This window comes from Halichoeres trimaculatus, unplaced genomic scaffold (assembly GCF_033239565.1).
Source record: "Halichoeres trimaculatus isolate MK-OKI-2021-1 unplaced genomic scaffold, fHalTri1.1 fHalTri1_scaffold_17, whole genome shotgun sequence".
Classification (NCBI taxonomy): Eukaryota; Metazoa; Chordata; class Actinopteri; order Labriformes; family Labridae; genus Halichoeres; species Halichoeres trimaculatus.
In genome coordinates, this window is record NW_027437195.1 from 19,490,788 (window position 1) to 19,505,473 (window position 14,686).

Genomic DNA, 14,686 nt, shown 5'->3' on the forward strand with positions numbered 1-14,686 from the left:
GAATGGCTGGGGAGTTGGATTTTTTGACCTATACTGCAGCCAGCCACCAGGGGGAGCAGTTTTTGTGGCAACCTCACTTCGAGCCAAGCAAGACGACGTCCATTTTTTCCACAGTCTACGGTTACACCCACACTAGTGGCTCTGAGGTAGAGTTGGTGTTGGCTCAAAGGCTTGAGGAAGACTCTGTTATTCAGGATAGATACAAGCCAGTGGTGCCATTAGTTTGTGTCATAAACCCAGATAAATTGGAGGTATTAAGCACCCGCCTAAGGAAGCAGGTTTGTAAGGTAAAAAGAAAAAGAAAGGAAACTAATCTTGCCATTTTAAACAATTATTTATTTGTTTAATTATATATATATATAAAAAAAAAAATCGAACACCTACCAAGCAAAAGACAAACTCTAAACCTAACTCATAATAAAAACCAAAACAGAAAAAGTAAGCACAAAACAAAAAAGGTGCTTCTCAAACACAAGACTTATTTAAAACACAATTATCTAAACTAACTTACTAATAAACAAAAACTTCCAACACAATGTAAAGCTTTAATACCTACAGAGCATGTTTCCCTGCACCAACTTAGGTCCTCCTTCATCGATACACTGCAACCTTTCTGATAAGTGTTCCTGATAACCAGTAAATTCCCTGGGATAGATTACAGAGAGGATGAGGTATCATTTCCAGCATCCCTGCACAATATCAAAAAATATTCTTAAACAACCCCTGTCTTCATTTTCACAGGATTTCCTCCATGAACCAAAATTCATGCCCCCTCCCACAGTGGAGAAAGGGATTAAATTTCTATCACTCATTTATGATACTGTGGAAAAAGTTAAAAAGAAACTGAGTTGAATGTGAAATGAAATTAAAGATCTAGGCTAGTGAGATAGCCTCTTCTTCCATCACCAAAATAATTACATTTATTTAACTTTAACATCCACCCCCTTCTCTCCAAGTCATCTTGCACCCAACCCCCGCTTTGTAAAGCTCATCCTTCTATGCAAATGAAATAAGCCTTTTGATTTGCTTTATCTTTGTCCTTTAAACTCTGATTTAACTAGAGGCAGCAACAGAAAAACATGTGTTCTTCCCCCACAAGATAAAGCTACCATATAATTAACTGAAGACGGTGGGGGGCAAGTGTGACTTCAGTGGTTTTTACTGTAAATAGATGTTCACCATCTGGTGAGTCAGTGAGCTGAAGCAAATAACAGAAGTGAGCTGTAGTAACTGCTGAAAGGTTGATTCACCTCATCTCCAAACTGTAACGTGTCACCTGCAGGTACAGGTTCTTTTTAAAGGACAAGTGATGATTTTATTAGAGATGTTGAAATAGTCTTACTTTTTTATATTTTCCTAATCCACAATTCAAAATTAGATTACCAGTGCGAGAATGCTCATTTTTTAAATGCTTTTTCTTAGTATCTATAGAGCATGAACCCCATTTTTTTCTCCGCTCAAAATAAAATTTTAGATTAGTTTTCTAGTTAAGGAGAACACTGGAGCTGGGCTGGCAAAAGAAAAGGACACCTGGGCAGAAGAAAGCTAAATGGGCGAGTGATAGAGTATGGGCTAAAACATTGGTTAAAACATTGGCCAAGCTAATTGTGAAAATGTGTGTGTTAGTAGAGCTAAAAAGAAGATATGCAAAGAAGAAAACTTTAAACTGAATTGTTTCATAGAAGGGAAGGGAAGGTTTTAGTTTCATCCCTCTGCCTGCGTCCTAACACTCAGCAGTTCTTAGGCCCTGTTTACACAATGTTTCATCTGAAAACACTAAAACACAATGACAAAAAATCTACGTTTACAAGGAAACGCTGAGGGACTGAAAATGCTGTAGTAAGCATGCCAGGCCTGCAGGTGGTGCTATAACTGTCTTGTCCAGAAGCAGCTTTTGGTAGATCTCCACCGAAGTAGAGTTGAGCTGATCATCTGATCTATTGGTGAAAACTAAGAGCAGAAGTGGAGCAACAGATGTACATTGTGTATGAAGACACTCAGCAGATTCAGCAGATTCAGCAGCACAAACACGACACGGTAGTTCACGACGATCGTAACAACGGTACTGTTGTCATGTTGTATGTGCTTGCGCAAGGCAGAGTGTGACGGCGTTTCCACTGAAAATGCCGGCTTACTGTTTGCATGGCAACTGTGTCAGCAGTGTTTCAGAAGAAAATCCACTGTGGAGGCTGTTTTCAAAAGTTTGAGTTTTAGGTCAGCTGAAACGCTGTTTCTGTGTAAAAGCGAGGCTGAAACACAACAAAACTTTTGTGTTTCACCCTAAAACCTTTGTCGTGTAAATGGCCCCTTAGTCTCCTCTGCAAGGCATACTAGGCCCAGCCTTTGGACACAGTCACTAAGGGTGAGAGAAAAAAATCAAAAAACTATATATAGGGATTTTTTTGTCTGACAGTTACATAATCTGGATTCTTTGTCAAAGAAACCATTTTTCTTTTGAAATTAGAATTCTTCATTTCAGTCTATGTTTATAACCTGGACTGGAAAAAATTACCACTTCTCTTCAGCAGAGGGTGAAATGTTTCTCTCTGACTCACGTGATGAGCATTTTATGAGAAAATCGAAATCGAATCAGCACCCAAGAAATCATAACAGAAATGAGTCACAAGATTATCATATTGTTCTGCCCTAATGGTTACACTGACCATCTCTACTGTGCCCAAGCACGGTTTAACCCCAAAGTCCAGTTCGTTTGACCAGTGTGACCACTCCACTCCATGAGGAGTGGTTACACTGGCCATCCGTACTGTGCCATGCCTTAAACACATTTGGCCCTCGGTCACAGTTATTATATGTATGGGATTATATGTCATGGATTATACATCATGTCCTCATGCATTAGGTTTACCGTGCTGAAGCACACCTCACATAAGTTTGCCAAAGGGCGCAGTCGCACTGGAGATCTGTACCAAAGTACACCTCAACCATAAAGTCCAGTTCAGTTTGGTCAGTGTGATCCATCTGTACCGTGCTCAGGCACGGTACACTTCCTGGGCTTGGGCAAACTTTGGAGAAGCGTGTTTCAGTGCGGTACACTCCATGCATGAGCACAACGATGACATGATGTATAATCCATGACGGTTAATCGCTGTGACCTCTCCTCTCGACAGTCATCTCAAACGGAGGGCTGTGTTGGACCAAAAGGACTTAGCATAAGCCAAAAAGTCACTTAATTTGTGGCGGTGTTCTCTTTATTCTCCACCGAGCTGACTCTGATAAAACTGCACTTCTTGTGAACAGATGCTTCACGATGATGTAGGCAGGCCATGTGTGTGTTTTAATACAACTTGATGACTTATACAAGAGGCAATTGTGCTTAAGTCTGGGTTATATTGGAATGTTGTGACTGTGGGTCTTACTAGTCAGTGGAGGAATGGCGCTTTAGAGGGACAACTGTTCTTAAGCATGTCACGTTATGGATAGCCGGTGTGACTGCACCCTTAGAGCTAACGCTGGGACTCAGACTGGGTTCACTAGAAAATGCCACAGACTCACCTTCTCAGCCTGCTGCTGACACACGCCAGCTTGGGAAATAAAAAGGAAATGGTTGAATGGATGTGTTGAAAGAGGTTGATTTTGGCCTGTAACCACTAAAAGCAAAGTGTAAGGGTTCATCCTCTTTGTTCTGTACAAATGTCACGGCACCTGATTTGTATTTTTTATGGTGAAAGCTCTGGACTGACCTGGCTAACATCACCATCTTTACTTTGCTACCACAGAGGGATAAATCTTTAACGGTGCAGCTTTGATCCAGTTTAGGGTGACTCCTTATAAAGGGGTTCAGATATCCCCGATACACACACATACACACACATGCACATACACACAAAGATACAGAAGTCAGCAGAGCCACAAGGCATCCAAATCCTAACAGTGCTTAGATCAACATTGCTGAGAGAGGAGTCCTGCTGAATGGTCGAGTGTTGCTGAAGAGGCTTTAATCGGGTGGAGCAGAGCATCCGCAGCACATCAGCACATTTAGCCTCCTGTTTGTCCACCTGCCTTTGATCTGCACCTGCATCACCTGATCCCCTCTGCTGGCTCGCCTTTCATTCGCTGTCATCTGCCCATTCTCACTGGGGCTTAAACCCCGCAAGCTTTAAAAACGTCAGCTATGGAGAGGTTAAAAAAAACAACTCCAAGTACATATGATCACATCACTTAAACTTTAAACAACCTTTCCTGTGGATGATGCACTCAGGTTTTAAGAGGGAACAGGTTAGAAGATTTATATACCAGTGTTTGATTGATCAGCGTTGATTCAGTTATAAAATTATGACGATAAATGTGAGCTGAACCCTGGAGTGTGTGTTTGTAGATCCACACTCTACAGGGCTTGAATCAGACAGAAATTGCTGTTCTCCCCCAGGCCCCAAACAACACCTCTGTGATGTAAATGTGTAGGTGAGTTTAGGAGTTGTGCCAGTGCAGTTGGAAAAAGATGTTTTTCCTTGCAAGCCAAAGAAAGACAGTTAGTGTTTGAGTTAGAGTTTTAGGGTGAAAATAACCTTTATAACACAAACAACCGGAAAATAATGTTTTATATCAATTACTCATATGTACATACAAGTTCATGTAAACACAACATTACACCTGTCAGTATGACTAAGATCATTTATAACACACACACACACACACACACCACACACACACACACACACACACACACACACACACACACACACACACACACACACACACACACACACACACACACACACACACACACACACACAGAGTCCTTAGAGTGAGGTTTGATCTCCGAGGCCGACTAGCTCTCTAACAGTCGACTACAGCCAGAGGCCAGAGCTGTCCTCACTTATCTCCAGACTCATCCCAGCTCACATTTCCACCCTCGACCTGCTGTGAGTCAGGAGGAGCTTAAACCTGATTATCAGTGAACACACACACACTTTGAGCAGGTCTCAATGAGTCTCAGTTACTCCTGTTATTTGGTAGAGAATGCTGCAGGAGAACTGAATGAGCCTTCAATCAATCATTTTTGTACAGCACCATAGTTTTCTTAAACTTCAGTTCCACACAAAAAATAAACACTGTCACATAACACAGACAGAAACCATGTCTGGAAAACCTTTGACCGATCTCACTTCGGTTGCACAGTTTGATCCATGTCTGTCCATGTATTTATACAGCATATAGCAGGGAACAGACCGAGCAGAAACCTCTGATGTTAGAGTATTAAGCCAATCCAGAAGAGTTTAAAACTGCACTTCCTCAAGAGTCCACTTGAGGCTGGGTCCAAAAGTCAAGGAATCCCATTTACACACATACTAAAATGTTCACTCAACCAGGTACCAAAAATGATATCAGTCTGACCCCCTTGTTTCATCATTCATTTTATTATTTATTCTGAGAATATTAAGGCTATAGATGGCAAGAATTTCTTCAAGGACCCAGGCGCACTACCGGTAGAAGCCAAAAGTTGATTTTATTGAAATAAAAGTGAAAACAAATAGTCATTGAAAACTCAGGACAGGAACAAACAAAAACCTCAGCAAGTGCTGGAAAAACTTCAGCTCACTAAATACTTAAATTCACAGGCAAGCCTGGCCAAAACTATCTAGGAGTAAATTGGATTCAACGTGAGACATGAGAAGACTAGCTTGACGACACAAGGCGAACAGACACGGGACAAGACACAGACTGTTACTGTAGACATTACTACAAAATTAAAACAGAATAACATAACAATATTGACCTGAATAGGGTGACTGATTCAGGGTTAATATCTCTTAAGGACAAAAAAAGAAAGAAAAAGGAGAGAAGGAAAACAAACAATGTAAACAAACTTTTTTAAAATAAAAAAAAGACAGAAAAGTTCAAGCTAATTTCTGGGCTTAATTTGATGTGTTATGTGACTAAAAACAGGAATTGGAAGAAGCAGAATGTGGAGTCTCTGTCTCCTCTGTCTGAACCCTTTGTTTTAGCTGCTATCTCTTCAAAGCTTGGTTTATACTTGACACATTTGACTCTGTACGGGACAAATTAATGAATTTTGAAAACCCCGTCCCATTCCCGAGAAAATTTGAAAGTTTTAATCCCCTGCACAGAAACACATGGGTGGCCAGGACATAGCAATATTGACATTTATATAATTCATCATGCAGAGATCACTGTGATAACCATGTGATGAAAAATTCCTGGCCTGAAATTGCAAACTCAGCAGAGAAGAGGAACTGACAAATAAAAGTTGCAATCAGTGCAAACAACTTCTTCTGCTCTAGTTTTGTACTGTGATAGACCCATGTTTGCCATACACCGCCCCCTACAGTTTGGTAACAGACGCTAATAGACACCACACGGTGTATTAAAAAGTGTAAAAGCCACGCGTGTTCTATTATCATACTTGCAGTTTCTGTAGTTCGTCCTTCTGCATTTCTGTCAGCTTTACCTGCATGTGAATTCACTCAGATGAAGCTTCTGTTTTCTTAAAAAGTTTTTCTATCTTTCTGACCTCTAACAGCACCTCTCTGCTTTTTAGAGGGAGGCGTCACCTAATTTAGGGGGACACTAAGGTTATACGAATCAGGACAGTATGCCAGCAATCAGCGTCTAATTAAGAGTAAAAAATGTCAGAATAAATGTCTTCTTTCTGATTACGTATTCATGAATTATCCAGCTTTTGTTCATGAATCATCAAAGCCTTTAGCATTAATAGCTGGTTATTATCACTCAGTGTAGCTTTGACACAATCAGCGTCTCAGTGTAAAATAAAATGCCACCATCAGCCCTCTGATGAGCTGCACACCCAGCTCGCCTAGGATCTAAAATTTAATCTCAGCTGCAGCAGCGACCCTGAGGATGCAGGCCGGTTCACAATGTTTTTATCATGCGTGGATAATCTACCTCTCCACTTCCTGTCTCACCTCTGGGCCCTGAACTGCTTCAGTCAGCAAGAAAGGACTCAGCTCTGCCCCTGTAAGCAAATACAAACACAACACTATCTCACAGTGTGATCTAATTGGAACAGAGGGGACACTATCACCTGTCATACAGCATGTGAGTCAGACGGATTTTATCCGTTTAAAGGGCCACACAGCATTTAACTAATGTATAGAATCAGGTTAGAGGTAAGAGCAAAGCTGCACAAAGCTCAGAACAATCAGGGAAAGACTGTACGGCTGTCTGATGTGGCGGTAAAGATAGCACTGCAATGGTCCTTTACCCAGCTCTGAGGATGGGGCGAGGGGTGGGTGTCCGTCCAGTAAATGAAAACCAAGAAATTTAAATGAAAGAAAAAAACCCTTTGGTTCTTATTGATCAAAACTGATGGCTATATGGCAGAAGCATCTAGCTGACACAGTGGAATATTTTAAATAATGGATTTTAATGTATTTCTAACGATATAGGACTTTGCTCCAAGACTTAAGCCCCGTTTCCACCAAACAGTTCAGTTGAGGCACATTTTGTGGCACTTCTACCATCTAATCCTGAGACAGATCCCCAAATATTTAAGGCCTGAACCACACGTATATGGATATATTCCTAAACGCACATTTTTCTGTTCAATTGGGCCTCTCAACCACACGAACATGGTGATTTCACCCACATAAATGGAGATTTTTAAAAACGAATAAATACAAAAATATCTGGTTGAGTGGATCCGTGTAGCAGTGTTAAACACAGCTGGTGTTGACGCAATGACATCAAGCGCCTAGCAACAAGTCACTGTAGCAACGGTTAATATCCTGTGTTTGACTGTGCATGCTCATAACGTTCTTCTTCTATGGTTTTCACATTTTGCTAACCTGCCACTTATCGGCCAGGCATGGCATTGCAGGCTTCAGAGGCGATCGTTTTCAGTTTGGCCTCTTCGTATAGAAAGAGATATTTCTGTGGTGTGGATGGAGATTTTTTTTTTAAAACGAGGACAAAGATATCCGATCCAAAAAATATCCATATATGTGTGGTTCAAGCCTAAGATGAACTGTCTCATTTTTTGGGACCCTTCTGTTAGGGTGCCAGACACACAGCTCCAACCCCAGAAGGTGGCACTACAATACTGCAGAAAGATTCGTCACTTACTCTGCGACAACAGCCGTATTTTCCCTCATGAAACACAGCCGTCTCTGAAACAAAGCTTGAATGCGTTTTGTAACAAAGAGCCACATGTGAATCACAAAGCAGGTGAATTGCTGGATGTCTCCTATCGTTGCACTTCGTTCACCATGTTGTGTTTTTCTTTTTCCTTGGATTTATTATCGGGGTCATGCTGCTATGGCGTCCAGTATTATGTAACTGATGTGGCTATCGGCGTCCAGCTTGCATGTCGCCTACCAGGAGGGGGCAGAGTTGGCTGTGGAAACGTAAACAGGATCCAACCCGTATCAAACTGTACTGATCTAAACTGGACTGCTTGTTTGCCTGTAGACATGTAAGGGACACAGGTTTGTTGAGAATGAAGCACAAGATGAAGCCAAAATTTACTCAATTTGGAATCTCTTATTAAAAATGTATCCGTTGACGCTTTCAGCTGTCAAACTTTGGCTGCAAATGTTTTCGAAATGCTGTTTGATGAGCTAAAACATGTCTTTATCTCCCACGTTCTTCTGCAAATTTTTGCAATCTTTGGATGCTGCTAAAAATGTTTGCTGTGCTTGTTTGTCTCTCAAATGGTGTTTTGTGACTTATTGTTTATGGAGAACTTGTGTGCGGTCTGTGAGCAGGAGTGCTGATGCTACAGACGGAGAGACGTGTTGAAAAAATAAAAGCGTGAGAGATTTCTAATAATTGGTTTCTCTCATTTCATCTTCTTCACGCTGTTTAGGCACGGACAATTAGCTGATTCAGTTGCTGAGCAACGGTGATAATATTTTTCCCACAAGAAGTTCAGGTATCCATAGTTAATTAGATTATTTCTAATGCGTTTCTTGGAGGTGATATTAAGTTTTAAACAAAGTTAGTCAGTTTGAGCGTCTCCCTCCTCTAAAAATCTGCAGCTGCTCCCTTCTTTGTCGTCCAACATCGGCTCCATCGTGTCGTGTCTTGTGCTCCTCCAGATCTCTGAAGCCTCTGAAGGATTTCAGTCATCATCCAGGGACAGGAAGTGAGGAGTAAAGACTCCTTCAGAGACCAGTTGAACACTTGAGGGTGCTTTACTGACATCAACTCACTGTAGAGACTGGAAACATTGTTGGTGTTACTAGATGTTGAGGCAAGGCAGAGTCACACTCACTGTTTCACCTTTCATAATAAAAATGTAAACATGTCGAGAGTGGGGTGTCATTCCATTATTTAAGGAGAGTAAAAAGTTCTTAATGTTACAAGGACAAAAGTATTTACGGTATTTTACTGAAACAGATTCAACAGCAATCAGTTATTTAAATGTTTGAAAGAAAAATAAATCAAAAACAGATCGTAAAACATCATCAGTATACATGATACAATTTCTCCTGGGTGGATGAATGAATGAAATCTAGAAAATGAGAAATTTTCGGAAATCTGATTCTATATGGGGCTGATATTGTTATCAAAAGCCTTGTTTCCATCTTTTACTTCCAACCTCAGCTGAGCTTTGTAAGAATATATAGCTTATGTAGGCATGCTTTTACTAACAATATTATACAGATGTGCTTTACTAACTTTGTTGTACAGATGTGCTCATTGTGTTGGAGTGCATTGCAAGACATTTGAGCGGGGCTGGAAGCACCCAGAGTAGGGGGGAGACCCCAGGTAGAGTTAATGCTTTTGCCCATTGATAAAAAGAACCAATTGCATGTGTGGATGACTCTTATAACTCAAGTTAGTAATTTACTTTTGTAGAGGTCAAAAATATGTTTTAGTTAAAGCAATTCAGATAAAGGAAAAGGACATAGGAAGATGTGCGTAAAAGTTGCTCTGCAAATAAATGAAGGGGATCTGTTCACCCACTTGATGAATGCCAGTCGCAGATTGCAAACAGAGACAGAGGATGGCCAATAAGAGGGGAGACAACACTGGAAGAGCCAATGAGAAGATGACTCAACCTACTATGTGAAGGGAAACTCTGTTAGTGACTATACACTTACTGGCTACACCTTGCTAGTACCAGCTTGGGCCCCCTTTGTCTTCAGAACTGCCTTAATCTTTTGTGGCATAGATTCAACAAGGTCCTGGAAACATTCCTCAGAGAATTTGGTCCATATTGACATGATAGCATCAGACAGTTGCTGCAGATTTGTCGGCTGAACATCCATGATGAGAATCTCCCGTTCCACCACATCCCAAAGGTGCTCTACTGGATTGAGATCTGGGGACTGTGGAGGCCATTTGAGTACAGGGAACTCATTGTCATGTTGAAGAAACCAGTCTGAGATGATTCCAGCTTTATGACATGGAGCGTTATCCTGCTGGAAGTAGCCATCAGAAGATGGGTACACTGTGGTCATAAAGGGATGGACATGGTCAGTAACAATACTCAGGTAGACTGTGGACTTTAAACCATGCTCAGTTGGTACTAAGGGGCCCAAAGTGAGCCAAGAAAATATCCCCCACACCATTACACCACCAGCAGCAGCCTGAACCGTTGATACAAGGCAGGATTGATCCATGCTTTCATGTTGTAGACGTCAAATTCTGACCCTACCATCTGAATGTGGAGCAGAAATCCAAACTCATCAGACCAGGCAACGTTTTTCCAATCTTCTATTGTCCAGTTTTGGTGTTGCTGTGTGAATTGTAGCCTAAGTTTCGTGTTCTTAGCTGACAGGAGGGTCACCCGGTGTGGTCTTCTGCTGCTGTAGCCCATCTGCCTCAAGGTCGGACGTGTTGTGTGTTCAGAGATGCTCTTCTGCAGACCTCTGTTGTATCGAGTGGTTATGTGAGTTACTGTTGCCTTTCTATCAGCTCCAACCAGTCTGTCCATTCCCCTCTGACCTCTGGTATCAACAAGGCATTTTGTCCCACAGAACTGCCACTCACTAGATATTTTCTATTTTGGGGACCATTCTCTGTAAACCCTAGAGATGGTTGTTGGTTAAAATCCCAGTAGATCAGCAGTTTCTGAAATACTCAGACCAGCCCGTCTGACACCAACAACCATGGCAAGTTCAAAGTCCTTTAAACCACCTTTCTTCCCCATTCTGATGCTCGGTTTGAACTGCAGCAGATCATCAATGCCTTGAGTTGCCATGTGATTGGCTGATTAGAAATTTGCATTAATGAGCAGTTGGACAGGTGCGCCTAATTAAGTGGTTGGGGAGTATATATTGGTGCAGAGACAGAGAGACAGGGTCGGTCTCAATGACTTTCTCATTCAAGGTATTTTGGTGAGACAGAGAGCCCCATCAGCTTCCACGCCTTCAGAGGATGATATGGATGCAGCAGCAGCTCCCACTTGTGTATGTAGTGTGGTCTAAACAAAACATGACAGTGAGGTCTGTGGGGTTTGGTTTCAAAGCAGAGATCCAAAGGGTGAAAACAGCTTTGCACTGATTTACATGAGCTGTATTTAAAGAGCCTGTAAACCCATCCTCAAACCAACTCCCTGCTTGAAAGCTTACATTAATTTTTCCTCTGTGTTGTTTGCACACACAGGTCACATATGTGCCTCCCGCAGCAGTGTAAGCTAATGAAGCTGGCCCATAAACCATGCAGATACACTGTGGCCTGTATAGATGCAGTGTGAAGTGTTAGCACTGTGTGGGACTTAAAAGACAACTCTGTGTCTGAAATGGATTACAGAATAATTCTCCTTGATGATGGAGCTTACCTAAACATGACCCTGGTGGTGGAGGAGCCAATTTCAGACTCAGATCCCTTCAGAGAGCTGAGATGATGTCACAAATGCCTCTCACACGGGACGTGGAATTTACTATTTCTCCAGATTGGAATTTTAAATGTCCTCCTTTGAAATCCTCACGGTGAAAATCAACCCCGCAGAGCGAGGTGCCGTGCTTCTTTTTACCAGCGCTTTCATGTGAGGATGAAAACTATAACGAGAGAGCAGTCAAAGAGACGTTTTGATCTCTTTCTGACAGATATTCATCTCATCAACTCAGCCAAACTGCTGACAGAGACACTAAGAGACAAAGCAGAACGCTCCAGTGCAAAGACTTTCCACTCTTTTTCTACATCTCACAGAGCTTTGGCTGCTGAGACAACAGGCCTTTAAAGCGAAACAGAACTTTAAAGTGTCTGAGCTAAATAATGTATTCTTGAGACTCTGCTGGTGGTTCAGTGGTACTCGGGGTGGAACGGATGAAGATGATACACTCCTGAACAAATGTTAAGACCAGAATGACAAGAATTCACATTAGGTCTTGGTGGATGGCAGGCCATAAGTCGAGATGCAGAAAGAAGAAACAGGAACAAGAGACAAAAAAAGGCATCCACGGAGCTGCCGTCTGTTTTTGTCAAGTTCCTACACCATTTATCACCACTAAATGTTCTCAATTGGATTTAGATCAGGGGAACATGTAGGATGGCTCAAAACAGCCATGATATTCTCCCCAAGTCCTGTTGACAGACAGAGACATAACTACACGGACAAGGGCCCTCAGACACAAGGGATGCTTGCTGCAGCATCTCCACATAGCCAGCCACCATTGGACATCCCTGACACCTGAAGCTCCATCGCTCCACTGAGGAAAAGCTTCCAGCCTGTCAAAACAGCAAGTTTGTGGCATTGGTTTCTGTTCTTGAAGCTCTTCTCTCTCAGGTGTGGTCTCATGGTTATTGAGCATCAGTCAGCAGCAGTTACAGCCTTCATTTGGGTCGGGGATCGACCTGGGTTTTTTACAAGAAGTCCGTTGGCTCCTCTGGCTCAGCCTGAGTGTACCACTTCACTTTTTTTGTCCTATAACCCCCAGGATCTTCAAGAAATTTTAAGGAACTGTCTTATTGCATTGAACCTCGGACACCGGGGCCTTGTGCTTTCAGCTTTTCGTTCCTGCCAAGTTAAGATACAGAAAGTCTTTTTGTTGTTACATCAGGAGGTCATGACTGAGTGATGACTGACTGAAGATAACATAAAATACAGATTTCTGCTTTTTTTCTTTAAAGCTGAGAAGCCTGTTTCAATTGAAATGCAGTTTTCAATAAATGACCTAAGTTTTTTTTCGTCTCTTGTTACAGTATTTTCTTTTTTTTCAGCTTAATTTACAGGATCCTATTTTTATGCATTAATTTTTTTTAAATGAATGCTACCATATAATCCAGGTTTAATTTGAAAAAAGTTAATAAGTATTTTGTATTTACTTTTGTAAACATTTTAGAAGTTAACATTTCTTGAGAAGAAGTGACAAGATTTATCAGTGTTTCTTTCACATCATTTCACTTCTGTCTCACAGACTGTCTACAGCCTGTTGCATACATACCAAGATTTTCTTCTGGATCAGTAGGACATCCAGGAATTTTTTACCATCAGTTGCTCATGTTATTTACTTTTTGTGCTCCTTTTATTTTCACCCACACCATCCATTTTTAGTTTTCCAACTAAGCTTATTTATTTTGTATTATTTATTTATTTATTTATTTATTATTATTATTATTATTATTATTATTATTATTATTATTATTATTATTATTATTGATTAATTAATTAAGTAATTAATTAATTAATTAATTTATTCATTTGGGGGGGGGGGGGGGTTGTTAATCGTTGCACGTGGTCTCCAGTTGAGTCTTCATCTTTTTTAAATCCCTATAAATATGACAGAACAAAGTGTACTGGAGCATAGTCCAGTAGCCCTGAAAAAGTTGGTACTTGTTCTGACAGATAGTGACACAGAGATAGTGACAGAGATAGTAGCTGACTGGACAAATTTACCTGTCCATCTTTCCTCTATTGTGTTTACCTTCTGTTTTGTATATTTGAGTTGTTTTTCTTTTCACTTTTGCTTCTTGCCTTGTTATGCACCTTAAGGCCACCATACATGAGGGCCAGAGAGGAAAAAATGCATTCAAAGAAAAAAAAACATTTTTTTATAATGCAATCAGAAATAAAGTTAAGACTGCTAGAATAAAGTTGGAATATCAAGAAAGAGGAAATTATTTCCAACTCGTCCCCACAAATGTTTAAAAAACTCACCTTTTACCAGTTTTCAACAACTGTCTGCTCATGTGTTAGTAATGTCTCCTTCGCTTCACTCACAAAATAAGCCAGCAGGATTTTGGAGTTTGAATTTCAAGGCTAAAGCTTTTCGCCAAAACCAACAAACAAAAGAGAATGATGCAGTCACACAGGGGTTACTATAACTAAAGTTCAGCGCAGATGCTTAAAGAAGAGTGTTCAGGGGGTGGAGTGTGGAGATCAGGGCTGTGTGAACATTGGAGTCACCTTGGACTTCTGCTCTGAGGTATTTTTTTTTTTTTTTTTTTTTTTTTAGAGCTCTTGGTTTCCCTGAGGATACCCTCCATGGTGCTTAGAGCATGCTGCTGAGCTCCTGCAGAGTGAACGGAGTACACATCAACTGTGTGTGTGTGTGTGAGTGTGTGTGTGTGTGTGTGTGTGTGTGTGTGTGGGGGGGGGGGGGGGGGGGGGGGGGGGGGGGGGGGGGGGTTCATCTGCAGAGCTCCGGGGGGTTTGTTTGCATAAACATGGGTGTAAGTAGTTACAAACAGGAATAAACATCTGCATGATCCTTGGGTCAGGTGTTCAGTGAGAGGCAGGTTGTTCCTTCCCTGGTGGGTGACAGCAGCCTGTTAGCGGCACTGCAGATGGACTAGA